Raw genomic sequence first — 18,537 nt, 5'->3', positions numbered from 1 at the left:
GGCAGCAGACACGAGTCTTGGAGTTTAAGTTCAATATAGTCCATTGGTAGAAAAAAATGGTAAGAATAGTACCCATCTCAAAATATTTGTCAAACTAATCTTTTATATCTATGTAAGCATCCATGTAGATTATTTTTTTTTAAGTGTGTAAAACCACCATTGCTGATTGTGGTTTTAAAAGTTTCAAAAATATCCTTAAAACCACAGTTTGTGATTGAGGTTTTATAAGTTTTAGAAATTATTTTTAATCCATCTATGTTTTAATGATATTATGATTTTAATATTATTTTTAAAATATTTTTTTTACCATAATAACCATAAAACCACTTTTATGAAGGAATAACTTAAAATCATAATCATTGGTATTAATTTTTATATGAAAATATAAAATTTTAAAATAATATAAATAATTTATTTAGTTATTTTAAATTTAAAAAATAATATGAAAAATTAATTTTCTTTAATTCATATGTGATAAATTTCATAAAACAAATAAATATTTTATTTACCATAAATATATAAATTTTTATGGGAATGCAGGCGAAATTATTTTCTCAAAATTTTAAGGAAAATATGAAAAAAGTAAAGATAATATATATATATATATATATATATATATATATATAATTTTAAAACAGTCGTAAAGAAAAAATTTATTAAGGATAATTTATAAATAAAAATAATTTTAAACTGACAATGGAAAATTGTAAGAAATTTTTCCCACTCCAAAAAGAACTTTAAGAAAATCTGGTATATCATTAAGAAATTTTGGTACATCCATAATTTACCCTAAAATTAAAAAAAAATAAAAATTAAGTTTTAAAGTCTCATATTTTTTTAGTTGATGTATGGTCACATGAGTTCCCTTTAAAATATTTGTGAAACCCCACAATTAGTAACTGTGGTTTTAAAAAAAAAAAAAATTGTAAAACCATAGTTTATGACAATAATTTTTAATTTCAAAATTTCTTACAATTTTCCATTATCGATTTAAAATTACTTTTTTTTACAAATTATCCTTAATAAATTTTTTCTTTACGTCTGTTTTAAAATTATATATATATTATTTTTATTTTTCATATTTTCTTTGAAATTTTGAAAAAATAATTTTCCCCATATTCCCATAAAAATTTATATATTTATGGTAAATAAAATATTTATTTGTTTTATGAAATTTATCACATATGAATTAAAGAAAATTATTTTTTCATATTATTTTTAAATTTTAAAATAATTAACTAAATTATTTATATTATTTTAAAATTTTATATTTTCATATAAAAATTAATGTTAATAATTATAATTTTAGGTTACTTCTTAATAACGATGGTTTTATGATTTTTATGATAAAAAAATATTTTAAAAATAATATTAAAATCATAATACTATTAAAACATAGATGAATTAAAAATAATTTTGAAATCACAGTTACTAACTGTGGTTCTAAGGAAAATTATAAAATCACAGTCACATATTGTGATTTTAAAGATATTTATGAAACTTTTAAAATCACGATCACCAATGGTGGTTTTACACACTTAAAAAAAAAATCCATGTAGATGCTTGCATGGATGCAAAAAAATTAATTTGACAAATATTTTAAGATGGGTACTATTCTTACTTATTTTGGACTTAAACTCCGGGTCTTGGCAGCAAAAGTTGTTCCTCCCTGTCGCCAGAGAATAAGAAGGGTTGCCTCTAGGGAGCCACTGCCCTCCACTCCAAGTGTACGGTTTAGTATGGTCCATGTGGTCCATGTGGAGGTTTAGTATGGTCCCCACCATATCCTTTCCAAACTATTTACACCAATTATCAACCTTATTTAAAATAAAATAAAATAAAAACACACATTTATGAGAATTTCCCCCAATTAATTTTATATCATTAAATATCCACTTTTTTATTTTTTAAATTTTAATTATATTAAAAATAAATGTAATTTATAATTTTTTTATCATTTATTTTTTTGAGAAGTAGAATTTTTTTTGTGTTCAAAAGAAAAAAAATTAAAAATTAAATTGTTTTTATTTAATTATATATATATAATCAAAATGAAATAAGATAATAACCGAAAATAACTTGGAGTAAAAAAAAGGGTTCTTTGATTAAAAGTCCCATTAGAACCCAATTTTGGAAATTTAATCCCCACCCCACCCCATCCCCCCCCCCGCGCGCAACAAATAGGCGGGCCTCCAGGTTCAAACTCATCAATAAAAAGAACCCACTTCGGCCTCCTGCCAGTCCCCAAACTTCTCACAAATTTGTCAGACATCTCCCTCATCTTTGTTTCCTGAAAACAGGCCAAATCTAGCTTGAGTTTCCTAGCCACAGACTTAATTACCTTCCCCTTATCTGGATCATGCAAGCCTCTAACATTCCAAGACAAAATCCTAAGCTTCATTTAGGAATTACAGAAATTTGCCTACCCTCATTCCTAACCTCTGCTTCCCTTCCCGCAGCGCCGTCATAATTAATGGTGCTAATGAGCTTCTTCAGTTCTCTTTCCTTCCTTGAACTGGACATGGTACCCCTTTTACCAGCCTTCGACGCACTTACAGAGCACCTCCTACTCTCAATTTCCACAAGGATTCTCATAATGTCTTCTTCAAACCCTTCCACCGAAACACCCACATACTTACAAAACCAAAGGAATTTTTTATTTGCCCAAGGGGATCTCTCCGCACCTATTTCTCCTGCTGCAGAGATTTCAAGAGAAGGCAGTTCCTCTTCTGAAAATTCCTTATGGTCATGCAATCGAAAATTTTCTACATCTCGCTCTCTTAGGGACTCAGCCCCTCCCTTCAGGGGGATAAGCCCTTCGTGATTAGGAAAAACAATAGACCGTCCGTCTTTAAGAATCATGCGCAGCGGCTCCTTCACTCTCTCACTCATCACCGGTTCGTTAAGCACCTCCTCTGCCACCCTTGTCCAGGAATCCCATACAGAATCCCCTAATCCAGAAGAAGAAGTCCCAGAAAGGCCCACAGTAACCCCCTAAAGTAGAAAAGGGGTACGTACCTGATTCGCACCCCTCCGTGGTTGCTTGAACAAGTCCAAGTGCCGGAGGGCACATCTCTTGCGTCGTAATCTGTTGGAGAACCCCGACTGACGCTTCCTTTGTGAGCCCTAGTGAGCTTCGCGCCTCGCCCTCTTTAGAAGCCCTAAGGGGAAATACGTGAGCCTTCCCTTCCTCCTTTTTATCTCTTTCTTGCAGCTGGATTTTTTGGGCCCAAGGTTTTCATCCCCCAGCCCCACTTTCTTTAAGATAACCAAGCCTAATTTATTATTATCCTGATTGGACTTCACCGAACATGCAGGCCCACCAACTAAAAAAGCCTCCCTTTTAGACTCCAGCCCAAAAACAGTCTCGCCCTAATGGCCCACATTCAGACTCCCCCTCCTTGCACCTGGGCTTCTCGACGCCTAAGTCCAACGTTAAACACTTAGGAACAAGTGCACTTTTTCCTACGACAGGAGTCTCATTCACCGTAAAGGCATCTTTCGGCAGCGCCTCAGACGCTTGACCCTTCCAGCCTTTTTGCATGGGGTTGTTCTATGGTACTCACTCTTCATTTTGGGGTACCTACCCACATTTGACCCCAATAAAAATATGACATGTGTAAAGCGCATATCATTAAAAAATTTATAAAAACTTATCAAACCGGTAAAGATGACTTGTTGTTGAGAAATAATCACATGCATTTCATATATATCTAAATATTATAACTTTTTTATGATTTTTTATTAAATATCAAATATAATTTGTTATTTAATGCATTACCTAACTCTATCTAAAAAAAGAAAATCTTACCTACTACTTTTATACTCTCATTATTCATATATATATATAAAAGGATAGTAATTTAATATGAAAATTACATAATTTCAACTACCAAATTACAAAATATGTAAGATGTATTTTGATGAATCAAATTTCAAGATCAAGTTTAAATCTTTTTGAGAGAGAAAATTTAAAATTTGTATTATATGAAGAAGATGAAGGATTTCAAATGATTACAAGTGTCAAAGGTAATATTTGATATTTTTTTTATCCAAATATAATTGTTGTAGGAAGAAATGTGATGTTAAATAACGATTTTAGAATTTTTTATGAGTTTATTATAAAATTTTGTTCTCGAATTGTTATTAATATTTTTATATAATTTTTTTTTTTCATAGATTAAATTTGAAGATGAAGCTTTATATTCTTGAAGGATGTCAAGTGATTACAAGTGTTAGAAGGTAACATTTGATTTTTTTTTTTTTTCCATTTACATATAACTATTGTAGGTAGAAATGTCATGTTAAATGACATTTAAATATATAATGATTTATAATATCTAGATTTTTTAATTTTTTTCTGAATTATTTTTAATCAAATTGAGAGCATTTAGTAATTTGTTATGAAATTGTCATCAATATTTTGTAAAAGATGGTACGAACTTTGTAAGAGATGGTACGAACTTTGTAAGAGGGGGTACGAACTTTCTAACAATGGGTACGAACTTTCTAAGAGAGGATACGAACTTTTTAAAAGATGGTACGAACTTTCTAAGAGAACTTTCTAAGAGTGGGTACGAACTTTCTAAGAGAGGGTGCGAACTTTCTAAGAGAGGATGCGAACTTTCTAAGAGAGGGTGCGAACTTTCTAAGAGAGGATGCGAACTTTCTAAGAGATGGTACGAACTTTCTAAGAGATGGTACGAACTTTCTAAGAGTGTGTACGAACTTTTTAAGAAAGGGTACAAACTTTCTAAGAGATAATACGAACTTTCTAAGAGAGGATACGAACTTTCTAAGAATGGGTACGAACTTTCTAAGACAGGGTACGAACTTTCTAAGAGTGGGTACGAACTTTCTAAGAGAGGATACAAACTTTCTAAGAGATGGTACGAACTTTCTAAGAGAGGGTACGAACTTTCTAAGAATGGGTACGAACTTTCTAAGAGAGGCTACAACTTTCTAAGAGAGGGAACGAACTTTCTAAGACAGGGTACGAACTTTCTAAGAGAGGGAACGAACTTTCTAAGAGAGGGTACGAACTTTCTAAGAATGGGTACGAACTTTCTAAGAGAGGGAACGAACTTTCTAAGAGAAGGTACGAACTTTATAAGAGAACTTTCTAAGAGTGGGTGCGAACTTTCTAAGAGAGGGTACGAACTTTCTAAGAGATGGTACGAACTTTCTAAGAGTGGGTGCGAACTTTCTAAGAGAGGGTGCGAACTTTCTAAGAGTGGGTACGAACTTTTTAAGAGTGGGTACGAACTTTCTAAGAGAGGGTACAAACTTTTTAAGACATGGTACGAACTTTCTAAGAGTGGGTACGAACTTTCTAAGAGATGGTACGAACTTTCTAAGAGTGGATGCGAACTTTCTAAGAGAGGGTGTGAACTTTCTAAGAGATGGTGCGAACTTTCTAAGAGAGGGTGCAAACTTTCTAAGAGAGGGTGCAAACTTTCTAAGAGAGGGTACGAACTTTCTAAGAATGGGTACGAACTTTCTAAGAGAGGGTATGAACTTTCTAAGAGAGGGTACGAAGTTTCTAAGAGTGGGTACGAAGTTTCTAAGAGTGGGTACGAACTTTCTAAGAGAGGATACGAACTTTCTAAGAGAGGGTGCGAACTTTGTAAGAGATGGTACAAACTTTGTCAAAGAGGGTACGAACTTTGTAAGAGAGGGTACGAACTTACAAACTTTCTAAGAGAGGGTACGATCTTTCTAAGAGAGGATACGAACTTTCTAAGAGAGAGTACGAACTTTGTGAGAGAGGGTACAAACTTTGTGAGAGATAGTACGAACTTTGTGAGAAGGGGTACAAACTTTGTGAGATGGGGTACGAACTTCCATAATTTCTTTAAGAGTAATTTTTTAAATTTCTTTTAAGAGTAATTTCCATCATTTCTAAGCTTAATTAGTATCAATAAATAATATTATTGTATTTCCATGTGGAAAAAAAATTTGAAAAGTTTGAAAATTTGTAAAATTTTCGAGGGTAAAGAGAATGTGACGAAGGGTGCTAAGAATGTGAAGATTCCTCACATTCTTTGTACAATTCCTCACATTATTCGTACCTTCTACAATTACTTAGTGTTTTAATTTTTTAATTTTCTTAAAAGTAATATTCATCATTTCTAAGCTTGATTAATATCAATAAACAATATTATTTATATTTTTAAGTGGAAAAAAAAATCGAAAAATTGTTAAATTTTAGGGTACGGAGAATGTGAGGTAAGGTATGAAGAATGTGAGGATTTCTCATAATCTTCATACCTTTTCTCACATTTTCATATCCTCTCTATTTTTTTAGTGTTTTAATTTTTTAATTTTTTAGGATAATTTACATTATTTCCAATTTAAAATTTTTTTAATGCTTAATTTTTTTTTTTTAACAATTCTATCAATAATAACTCAAAATAATATTATTAAACTATGTTATTGTTATTTCAAGTTAAAAAGTAAATCTAAAATTTTAAAAATATAAATAATTTAGGGTACGAAAAATATGATAACGGTATGAAAAATGTGATAAATACATGTTTGGTACTTTTATCACATTTTTCAGATTGATTTTTAGTTTTAAAATTTTTGAAATTACAAATTTATTTTCAAAAATACTATCATTAGTAACTTAAAAGAGTATTAGTAATTTATTTTATTGTAATTTAACTTTAAAAACCTTAAATTCAAAAAATGTAAAATTTGGAGAGTACGGAAAAAAAATTAAGACGATCTAATTACCTAAACTTTATATATGATTACCAAAATATTGAATTTTTATTAAAATACTCATTTCATATTAAAATATTACCATATTCATTTTATGTTGAATTTAAATGTTTAATAATTTGTTAAAAATAAAATAATGTAATTATGATATATGATGATTTTTTTTGTTAATAAATATGTTTTCAAATTTTATATCATTTTATTTTTTATTTTTTTCTAATTCTATTTTTATCTAATATTTATTTTATTTAAACCCAAAATTGTTAAGAATGGAGGAAGAAAGAATGCCACAACCGGTTCTTCCCTTAACTGGTTAAGTGGAATTTTTATTTCAAATTTTAAATGGATGGTCAAGATGTAATCTTGACATCCAATTGCTTGAAAAGCTTTTTGGGTAGAGGTACCGAAGAGGTACCCTAGAATTTTCCTTTTGCATGGGATTGAACTTGATTTTCCAAGGTACCACTCCAACGTCTCCATCACCTTTAGCTGCAGCAGAGTCCCCTAATCCACTCGAGCCCTCATCCACACGCACCAAGGCGCGTGAAATAATCCTCTTCCTGCAAATTGGGGTCCCTTCTCTCCGCCATCAGTTCTCCCTTGGACTTTGTAACAGCATCCACCTGCAGGGCCGAAAACCACACCGAATCTTCCCACAACAACGGGATAGAAAAAGAAGCAAAACCCGCTATCACTTCCAGCTTTCCGTGCACCTTACCATTGTTTTTAGGGAGAATTGTGTTTTGGGCCCGGTTGGATCCAAAAATTAACATTTGGTCCTCTAACCACCCATATTTAAGCCCAAGGATATGAGATAGTAATTGATAAAAATACCCACTTGACTTATTTTTGTCTTTATTCTACTACTTGCCACTCTTCTTTCTTATTTAACCATTTTTGGATTTTTCATTTTTTTAAAACTCTTTTATAAATAATTGAAAAATTACATTATTTTTTATTTTTAAATTATAAATAAACAAAAATTATATTAAGATTCAAAGACTATTTTGGAAAATATTTTCTAAAAAAATATTAATTTAAATAAATAAAAATTATCTTTTACATTTATTTTTATAGTTTACATTTTAGAAGTAAATAATTTAATGATTAAAATACCATTTAAAATAAATATATTCACTATTTTAATTTTTTTTATACCAAAAAGTATTTTAAAGTTTTTTTTTACTATTATAAAATAAAAAGTTCAATTTTTTTTTTTTTAATCTTCTTCCTTACTTATTTTAATAACTTTTTGAACATGACTTTTAGTAATAAGTTATATAAAATGCTACAAATTTGTTTATTAAGGATTTTTTTTTAATGATTTGAATTAATTGAAAATTTATTAAAATAAGAAAAAGAAAAATAAAGAAAGTGGATGGATTGAGAGTTTTTATTTTAAGTACTCGATTAAAATAATGATGGATGGAAAGTTTTTATTTTAAGTACTCAATTAAAATGTTTTCATATGACCTAATTTTAGAAGTGGATTATATCAATACATAGTAGAGATTTATTTATTTATTTTTATATAAAAAGGATTGAAAGGTATATTTACTTGTTTTAGATGAAAACAAATAACTAAAAATTATATAGATTATATTTGAGTTTGGTTTTAAAATATTTTTCTAGTTTTTATTTTTATTTATTTTTATTTTCTATATTGTCTCTTTTTGAAAATACGTTTAAGTTATGACAAATATGAAATTTGTGTCATTGTACAAGGGTATTACACTAATTGTACAAGGGAAATGTGCTAAGTGTACAAGGGTGTATAAGACTCCTAATATGTTTTGTACGATTTTTAAACAACTTGAATTTGATATTCCCCCACTCAAATTCTCTCACTCAAGAATTGTTTTGAATTTTATTTTTAAATTTCATCATCAAAATTTTGTAATTGCATATTTTGTTTTTGTAGTTTTAGCAATGTTCTTTCTTTTCACTATTTTTTTTTTTTTTTTTTGTGAAATTTTATCCAAATGAATCTATATTTAAAATTATAATCATATTTATCAAAATTTTTACTTAGATTATCTTTAATTCTTTTAATATATTTATACTCATTTATTTAAAAAATGAAAAACTATTTTTTTTTTTTTTGTAAACATGTTCTATTACCTTTCAAGTAAAAAATTAGATAAGTTTGAAAGTCAATAAATAAAAAAATTAAATATTGCTTTCAATAATTTTTAGATGAAATTTTATATAATATATTTTATTTGAAACTTAATTTTTAAAGTTTAACTAAAAAATTGTATTGACAATTTTCTTGTTGTGGGTCAAAATACTTTACATTAATCTATCTAGATAAGAAAAATTATTAATATAATATTAGAACTTCATATCTTAGTTATTTTTTTCAACAAATTTATCTTTTTAAAAATTTTAAAATAAAAACATTAAAAATTAAAAAGCTATATATATATAATAAAGTGAAGTGATAGTTAATTTTAAAATTTTTTAAAATATGGTTAATGTAGAAAATATAAAAAATAATTAAAAATAAGAGAAAAATATAGATGAAAGGGTAATATAAATTTAAAATAAAAAATTAAAATTAAACTAAAAGATAAATACAAAAAGATAAAAAATATTAGAATGAAAAATCCCAAAATTTTTATCATTGCTTTTAATAAGAGCAAAAAGATTCAATATCTTTAAAAATGAAAAATAAAAAAATATTATTGCTTTTTATTTGACATAAAATAGAAATATATATTGGAATAAAAAGGAAAAAAAAAAGTTAGAAATGAGTAATATTTAATATTTGGTCTCATCATCCACTGCTATGCCCTGCAAGCATCCCTACCTTTCTGAAAAACTCCAAGTCCCAGAATTGTAGAGGTAGGCCTGGAATTCTAACCCAGGAGAAATCCCCCTGGAAGTCCGTCCGAGAGCATCCTACTGTTGGAACCCACCAATCTAGAAAGCATTATGGCATATTTATCTGTGAGGTTGATTTATATCATCAGTAGCACAATGTTTTTGTCTCTAGTTGGATGGAGGATAAAAAAAAAAAAGCATGTCATGCCTAATAATTTGTCAGAAAGAGAATGGTGTGTTGTATCTTATTGGACATACTTAGAAGGTTTATATATCCATGCTTTAAGGATAGAAAAATACACACCAAGAATGGACCATTCACCAGGAAATCATTAAATGCTCTATTACTAGTGATACGATCTCATACATATTAGACATGAACACCAAGTTAGGAAAAAAGAAAGTGTATTTAACAATAGAACTGTCATCTATTAACTAGCTGGAACAGCATGCTCAGCTAGGTAGAAACACTTGTTGAAGAGGTTGAAATTAATTTGTGCCTAAACATTTGGCAGATATTTGTAAAGTTAAGGGTAAAAATGCTAGCTACCATTTGGGGCTCTTTCAATTAAAAGAAAAACTAGTAAAACTAAAAAAAAAAAAAATTAATTATTGTATGAAAAGGATGAAATAATCTCCACAACTATAAAGTTGTGGTTTTCCTCTTCGACTTTTAGATCTGACTGCATTCTCCTGCCAGCAACAAATATATATGAGGACTCATTCCATTGTTTCATGCATGCTACACGTATGGTAGTAGCTAGTAGGTTTTACTTTCTCCAACAAAAAAATAAAAATCCATTTTTCTTGTTATAGGGGAATAAATTTCATTGTCCATTTTCATTATCATACTTTCAATAGTGAAGAGACCTCATTTCAAATCAATAGAAAGATAATGAAAACAAAATATTCTATAGGAGGCAAAAAGTGAGCTAAATGGTTAACAAGAATATACTTCTTTCTGAACATATAGAAACTCCAAACATCTATGAGTTAAATAGGATTCAAAATTTACAAGGGTTCGAAACCCAATTTAGTAAAAACAGAACACTTGAGTTGAGAGGATCCCATCTTAAAGTACTCATAATCATCTATCAACTCTCGATCAGGTTCTTTGCCTCCCTCTTCCTGAACAACCACACAAAATCCAGTTAGTCTTTTATATAAAATATAAGAAATGAAAATCCAATCCTCTCTTCCTGAAGGGTAAAAAATCATATATTCAAAACTTCAATTCAAAACTCTTTTAAGTGTATTCCAAAATATTTGATCAGAACTTACTTCATCAATCATAGCCTTCCATTTTCACCACCTTCCTTTGCAACTTGGATTAACAACACAAAGTGCTCTTAAATCAACCATGAATTAGAATACTAGAAATACCAGAAATAGAGGATATAATGGCATGGGGTTGGATTCATTCTTCAAGGACACCCCCAAGTTTGGAATCATTTACTCAATAACACATTTGAATGGATAAATAAGCTAGAATACAAGATCATTATTATACAATAAATGGCTGAGTGGAGGGATAACAACCTACACTTAATAATAAACAGGATAAATTGGACATCAAAGATGCAAGCAACTTGAAGCGCATCAAAGATGAACTAATTAAAATAAATTAGACAAGATATTCCAAAACATTACTTCATCATCAAATGTTCCAAAACATTACTTCATCATAAAATATCCTCTTTGGTGCTCTGATTTCGTCTAATCCTATTATTATTATTTTTTTTCTAACAGCAACATTACCTACAATATAATGTATAAATTAGTGATATACATGTAAAAAATTTTATATGCATATGGAAAACACAGGAACACAACTCAACCGAAGAAAGCCTTATCTCATAAATCAAGTAGTTAATTGCATTAAAATATATATATATAAAATGGATGTGGCTAACTTATACTTTATATCATAAAACACTTATATTCACCAAAAATATGGTGGAGTCTATTGCTCCATTTCAATGCTTCATGCATTTCACATATCATGAATGTACACAACAAGATACCCAAATATTCCGTAGGAAGATACTGTTCCAAAACTAAGTGTGGTTAACTAGTCACATTGTTCCAACAGAAGACATGCCGATACATAACAAGCAAACCTAAGCGACACAACTAATTGAGCCAACTTGCAAGCAACCATGGGTTGGTAACAGGATTAAACAGCTCGTGGCAGCTTATAAATAATTACTTGTTTTCCTTTGCACCCTGTTTGGTTGCCAAGAACAAATAAGGAAAATGAAAAAAACTAAATAAATACAAATTTTAATGAAACCTCAACCCAACTAAGCCAAATGGAGTGGTGTTAGGCTCAATTTGAGGAGAAGTTCTAAACGAAAAACCTAAACATTTTCTTTCCCTAAAATTTTTGCAACAGCCAAATAAATTCATGGAGATGTATATATATATATATATATATATATTGTGAATTCAATTAAATAGAAAGTAACAAAAGCACTAAGCATACAAAAAATGGAATGAATTGCTTTTAGTCTTACAAGAATTCCCAAATTAAACTTCCTTATGTTCTTTATAAAACAGCAACAATGGTCTGACAAGAGGAATTAAAAAAGATAAGTAATGGAAATCGAGTTTTTTTTCCTTGGGGAAAAAGAGAGAGAAATGATGGGAATGTGGGAGGGTGGACCTGAGAAAATGCCATGAGAAGCACAAAAGTTTTAAAAATTGGAATAGATTATTGGGTACTCACATTCAAGAGATTTCTACGAATCCGAATCCATCTATCTCCGCCCCACTGTAGTGAGGTCGAACACGTTTTACCTTAAGAGTTCTCTTCTAAAAGGTTCCATGTAGTTTCCATTTTCTGGCTACTTTTCCCAATGTTTTTTTTTTCTATTTTTTGTCTCTATTTCTCCTCTGTCAATCCATATTCCCAAAGAAAAAGAACAAACAATAATCCTCACTAATTGCCAAGAAAAAAAAGATCAAACATTGATTTCATAAAGAAAAAGAAACAAATCAAGACAAATCAATAGTGGTTAAAGGGCAAAATTAATGTTCCACCTTTCAGCTTACTTCTCTTAGCTGCCACTCTCCCAGCAACCAAACAGAAATCCCAAAAACCCATAACACGGATTGTTAAAAAAAATATTGGCCAAGAAACAATAGCAAGAATATCATCGACAATTAGGTAAAAAAACATACCAAATCCATAACGAAACAAGCCGGAAAAGTTCAGAAAAATTCTGGGGAAATTTAAGGAACGGGAAAGGGGAAAGCAACCCAGAAAATGAAAGGAATTACCTAAAGGTCGTAGAAAAAACGAAAAGGATCTCAGCCTCAGTAATGGAAAAAACAGAACAAAGAGGAAAAAGTAAATCCTTCAAAGAAAATTTTGACTATTATTTTCTAGGTAACCAAACAAAGAACCCAAGAGAGAGCGCGCTTACTTTGGGTTCCGGGTTATTCTGAGCATGAGGTGGGAGCCGTCGTCGGCGCTAGTGGAAACCAGAGTGAAGAGGACGAAGGTTACCTCTTATTTTTGTTAGGGTATCGAGATTTTCCGAGCAATTACGGCTTTTCAGATTTTCTTTATTTTTTGGAAAAGTGGCATCACAACGACATCAAGACCGTATCCACAGCAGATTCACAGATTTCATCATCACGAATTTGGTTTAAGGGATTTTTTTTCAGCATTCTGAAGAGGATAGGAGAGATTCTGGAGGGTTCTCGTCAACAGCAACACTCCCACTTCATTGGTGCAGGATCATCAGAGCTTTGGGGAGGTACAAGACCATTGGGAAGATCATAACGACCACGCTATCTTGATTGGCAGTTCATCTTCATTAGTTTATCTTCAGGAGTGCGCAGCACCGGCAGATCAGAAGACCATCACTGCACATTCATTTTGGATCATTCATCATTCATCATTCATTTTTTTGGTGAGGGGAGCTATCACCGACTTTGGAGGGCAATATCGAGAGGATTCTGGACTTTTCTTTGAAGAGGAGATCATCATATACCGAGGGAGAATTCTGGCGGTTTTTGGCTTTCATCTTCTGGCCGGAAAAGAAAGAAACAGAGAGTGGAAGATCGATCTTGAGAGAGGAGAAGTTTTCATCTAGGCGTGAGGATCGATCTGGAGGTTTTTCATCTTTCATCTTTTGGGGATCTTTTGGCCGGAAAAGAAAGAAACAGAGAGGGGAGGATCGAGAGAGAAGTTTTCATCTAAGCTTTAGGGACTGCATGACGAATTCTGGAGGTTTTTCATCTTTCATCTTTCGGGGATGCCGGAAAAGAAAGAAACAGAGAGCGGAGGATCGATCTTGAGACAAAAGTTTTCATAGGGGACTGCGTCACGGATCCAGTTGGAGGAGATCACTGCTATCGACCATCATCACCAGTTCCGAGTGGAGGAGATTGACACAGCGACAGTCTCCGGCAGAAGCAAGATTTCTGTCGGCATCACCCCTATTGGATCTGAGAGAGGAGTCATCAGACCCACGTATCACCATTCTTGCCCCCACAACAGTTCATCAACGCTGCGTCTCCGGATCAGGCACCAGACTACGCATTGGTTCATCGCCATCTCGAACACCGCCTGCAACTCTAAACCACCACGCATCGAGGAGCATCTGAGGATCATAACAACACCGTTTCGATCTTTCGTGCAAACTGGACATCGCACGGATGTCTTGATCATCTCTCTCTTTGGGTTCGCGTGGACATCAACTTCTTCATCATCATTCAGCATCACCTACCGATTTTGTAGACGCACACCATCACTTCAGATTAGCGCAGCTTCATCACGACATCACATCAATTCACCATCAGAGCGTCATTATTAGTTCATACTCTTTTATAAAAAAAAAGCAATACTAAAATATATTAATAGTAGTACTATGATGAAAATGATGTTACCGATGCTACAAGATAATACCCAAATGTTCATAATGAAAAGAATAATGATACAAATGATTCCACAAAAGAAATCGTATAAAGCAAATATTTACATCCAAACAGTGATAACTAAAAGTCTGCAATTCCTGACTGGTGAAAATTGAAAGCCCAGCATCCGTGGTAAGCATCCAGAATTAGTGATTTAAGTGATGTCAATTGACATAATTTTTGTAAACCACTGTCGGTTACTAATGTCAAGGACCAATTTAAGCTCTCAAGTTATGTAAACAACATAGGTAAGCCAGTGCTCTGACACTAAAAGAAAACAAGAAAACACGTGGGGGAACACCCTCGGCACCCCACCCACCCACCCAACAGTACCCACACTCACACACCAACACACACATACATAAAAATAAATAAATAAATCAATTGGTGAATAAATTAACAGTAAATTGACTTTTTGTTTCATCAATACAAACTATATCTGTACTTTGAGAGTGCATTAAAGCACTAATAACCTTCCTTCAACCCATCTAAATTTTTTAGCACTCCAGTCTTTTTGCTCTCTTCCAAATTTTGACAAGCATATTTTCTTCTTTCTCTTTACATTTCCCTCAAGCCTTTGTCCCCTTTCTGGCCTCATCTTTTTTATACAGGCCATGATCTCTAGCTCGAACCCCTTAGTCGACATTACCAAGAAGTTGCCAAAGGCATCCAGTTCACTTTTCGGCCATCTTTAAGAGAAGGAAACCTCCTTTGGATCATTTCCTATCTCCTCACCTTCTTCCCTTACAACCAAACCCGTTGAGCCTTCCTCTTCATGTTTGAGCTGGCGACGAACCAATGCATGGTCTGGTGCCTGATCCGGAGACGCAGCGTTGATGAACTGTGGTGCGAGCAAGAATGGTGATACGTAGGTCTGATGATCATGGCTTTAGCACCTCTCTCTCAAATGCAATAGGGGTGATGCCGACAGAAATCTTGCTTCTGCCGGAGACTGTTGCTGTGCCAATCTCCTCCACTCGGAACTGGTGATCATGGTCGATAGCAGTGATCTCCTCCAACTGGATCCTTGACGCAGTCCCCTCAAGCCTAGATGAAAATTTCTCCTCTCTCAATCGACCCTCCCCTATCTGTTTCTTTCTTTTCCGGCCAAAAGATCCCTAAGATAAAAGACGAATAACCTCCAGAATTCGTCATGCAGTCCCCTCAAGCCTAGATGAAAACTTCTCCTCTCTCAAGATCGATCCTCCCCTCTCTGTTTCTTTCTTTTCCGGCAAAAAGATCCCAAAAAGATGAAAGATGAAAAACCTCCAGAATTCGTGATGCGGTCCCCTCAATCCTAGATGTAAACTTCTCCTCTCTCAAGATCGATCCTCCCCTCTCTGCTTCTTTCTTTAGCGGCCAAAAGATCCCCCAAGAAGAAAAACCTCCAGAATTCGTGATGCGGTCCCCTCACTCCTAGATGTAAACTTCTCCTCTCTCAAGATCGATCCTCCCCTCTCTGTTTCTTTCTTTTCCGGCGAAAAGATCAAAGCCCAGAACGTCCAGAATTCTCCCTCGGTGTATGATGATCTCCTCTTCAAAGAAAAGTCCAGAACCCTCTCGATATTGCCCTCCAAAGTCGGTGATAGCTCCCCTCACCAAAAAATGAATGATGCATAATCCAAAATGAATGTGCAGTGATGGTCTTCTGCTCTGCTGGTGCTGCGCACTCCTGAAGATAAACTAGGGAAGATGAACTGCCAATCAAGATAGCGTGGCTTTTATGATCTTCCCACTGGTCTTGTACCTCCCCAAAGCTCTAATGATCCTGCACCAATGGAGTGGGAATGTTGCTGTTGACGAGAACCCTCCAGAATCTCTCCTTATCCTCTTCAGAATGCTAAAAAGAATCCTTTAAACCAAATGCCTGATGATAAAATCATTGAATCTGCTGTAGATATGTTCTTGATGTTGATACGATGCCACTTTTCCCAAAAATCAAGTTTCGAATTAATAAATAAATGATCATAAGATACTGAGATGGGAGGATGGTGAAAACTGAAGTTAAATATCTGATGATAGAACTGAAAATGATCAAATAGCCCCAGCCGGTGTGTCATGATCATGATGAGTTACAGAGACTGATAAGGCAGTGATGATAAGAACTGGTCTATGTGTGGCTTTGATGAGTTGCCATTCTTCTAGAGAGATGCGGTGCACTGGTGTAGATATGTAGAAGACGACTATGGAGAAGGCTTCTCTCCTCCGACTGATGGCGCGCCTGTGAAGATGATTCTCCCTGCTAGTGGTGGAGACGCACGTCTCTAGAAAAGATCTAGCTTCTGGAAAAATCCAGAAAAACTCCAAATGTGTACCGATGACGATGATAAATTCCTGGTGATCAAGGACGATGAGCTGAAGAACTCCTGCCAAGAACCCTCGAGAATTCCCAAAGCCCTCCTGATCTGATCCTGTCATGCTTGGTGTACTTCTCTAACAGGTATCACATGCATTCTCTCCCTTGTTGCCTTTTTGAAATGCTGTTTGAAATGGTCTCCCTTTTTGCCTTTGTGAAATGCTGTTTGAAACCCCTTCAAGAGTCCTCCCAAAACCAGCGCCAAAAATTCCCCGACAAGTAATAACATAAACAAAATTCGAATATTATGTGGGGATCAACATGCAACATTAATTTTGTTTTTTTTATTTCTTCTTTCTTCATTTTATACCTTTTGGATTTTTTTAGAATATACTAGTTACTCATTCTCAAAATATTTTAAATTTCATTTTTTTTTCACTCTTTCATTTTTTTTTAAAAATATTTATGAACACTTTACATATAAAATAATAATAATAACATATAATAAATCATTAATGAGAAAAATATAAAAATAAATATATAATAAAGAAATTGAATTTTTTTACTTAATATTCACCATGGTTTTATCTTTTTTTCTTGATTAAAATGTTTAATATTTTTTATTAAAGAAGATAAAAACTTGGTTGAGGTTATACCATTTTCATTTGTTAAAATTTTTAATTTTCTTATTATATAAAATAAAAAATAAAATACAATTTTCACAAAGAATTTGTATTTAATCATTTATATTAATTTTCTTTTAATTTTATTAAAAATTAAAAATTTTGCATATCTTACCATAAACCAAAGAGCAGTGATATATTATTCCCACTAGAGTGATACTTATAATACAATTCAATGTTTTTTTTTGTTTTTTGTTTTAAATATAAAGGTGATACTCTTTTTTCCTAAAAATTCTAACATGCTATTATTGTTTAAGTTTCTCATTTGTTGCTTCAAATTTGCATATTTAATGGAGATGACTTTTCATTTTGAAGGTTTGGGCATGGATGCTCCAAGGATTATAGCATCTTCAACAGGTAAAAATTCTTTCAAGCGATTACAGTTTATGTTTCTTATTTGCTGCTTCAAATCTGTCCATTCAACGGATGGCTTTTCATTTTGAACGTCTGGCCGTAACTGCTTTAAGGTTTAGTGAGCATCTTCAACAGGTAAGAATTCTATGTTGTTTCATATAGTAATCTCGAAATCATGTTTGGCATCAAATAACGCATGAGTATACATCAATGAACCACCTCTCATCGTATCATAAATTCATTTCAGCCAAATGTTCCTATCAATTTTTAGAAATCCAAGGTGAGGTTGCCATAATTCAGCCAAATGTTTTTACATTGGGTATGATTGGATTGTTTGTGCTAGGTGTTTTGTTATTTCAATATGACTTCAAATTAATTCATAGATTATTCCTCGGTCAGAGTACTTAATTTGCAGTGTGTATTATAGTTTCTTATATTTTATATAAAGCTAAATAAAGAAAACAATATATTCGAATTGGAATGAAGTTCAGATAATGATTAAACAAAAAACCTAAAGAAAAAAACTAAGACAAAACCTAGAATGGCATCCCAAGGAAGAGAAACCAAAGGAACAAACGAGTAGGCTTAGATAGAACTTATCATGACGTTAGAATGATGAGAAACCAAAGGAACAAAAAATAATATCACATAGAACCTACAATGGTGTCCCAATGATAAAAAATCAAAGAAACAAAATATTAAGTTTAGATAAAACCTAAGATGGTG

At 32.3% G+C, this 18,537-nt stretch overlaps 1 long non-coding RNA gene across 1 annotated transcript; it reads right to left on the bottom strand.

Annotated features, from left to right (window-relative positions):
* Positions 1–10,480: 10,480 nt before the first annotated feature.
* Positions 10,481–14,695, bottom strand: LOC104878221 (uncharacterized). Its single transcript, XR_785179.3, has 2 exons — positions 10,834–14,695; positions 10,481–10,680 (listed from the first exon to the last, which is right to left on the bottom strand). It is a non-coding gene; the product is annotated as an uncharacterized LOC104878221 (long non-coding RNA).
* Between the last annotated feature and the right edge of the window lie 3,842 nt (positions 14,696–18,537).

This window comes from Vitis vinifera, chromosome 16 (assembly GCF_030704535.1).
Source record: "Vitis vinifera cultivar Pinot Noir 40024 chromosome 16, ASM3070453v1".
Classification (NCBI taxonomy): Eukaryota; Viridiplantae; Streptophyta; class Magnoliopsida; order Vitales; family Vitaceae; genus Vitis; species Vitis vinifera.
The sequence above is the reverse complement of the archived record's forward strand: the minus strand, read 5'-3'. Positions and strand labels throughout refer to the sequence as shown.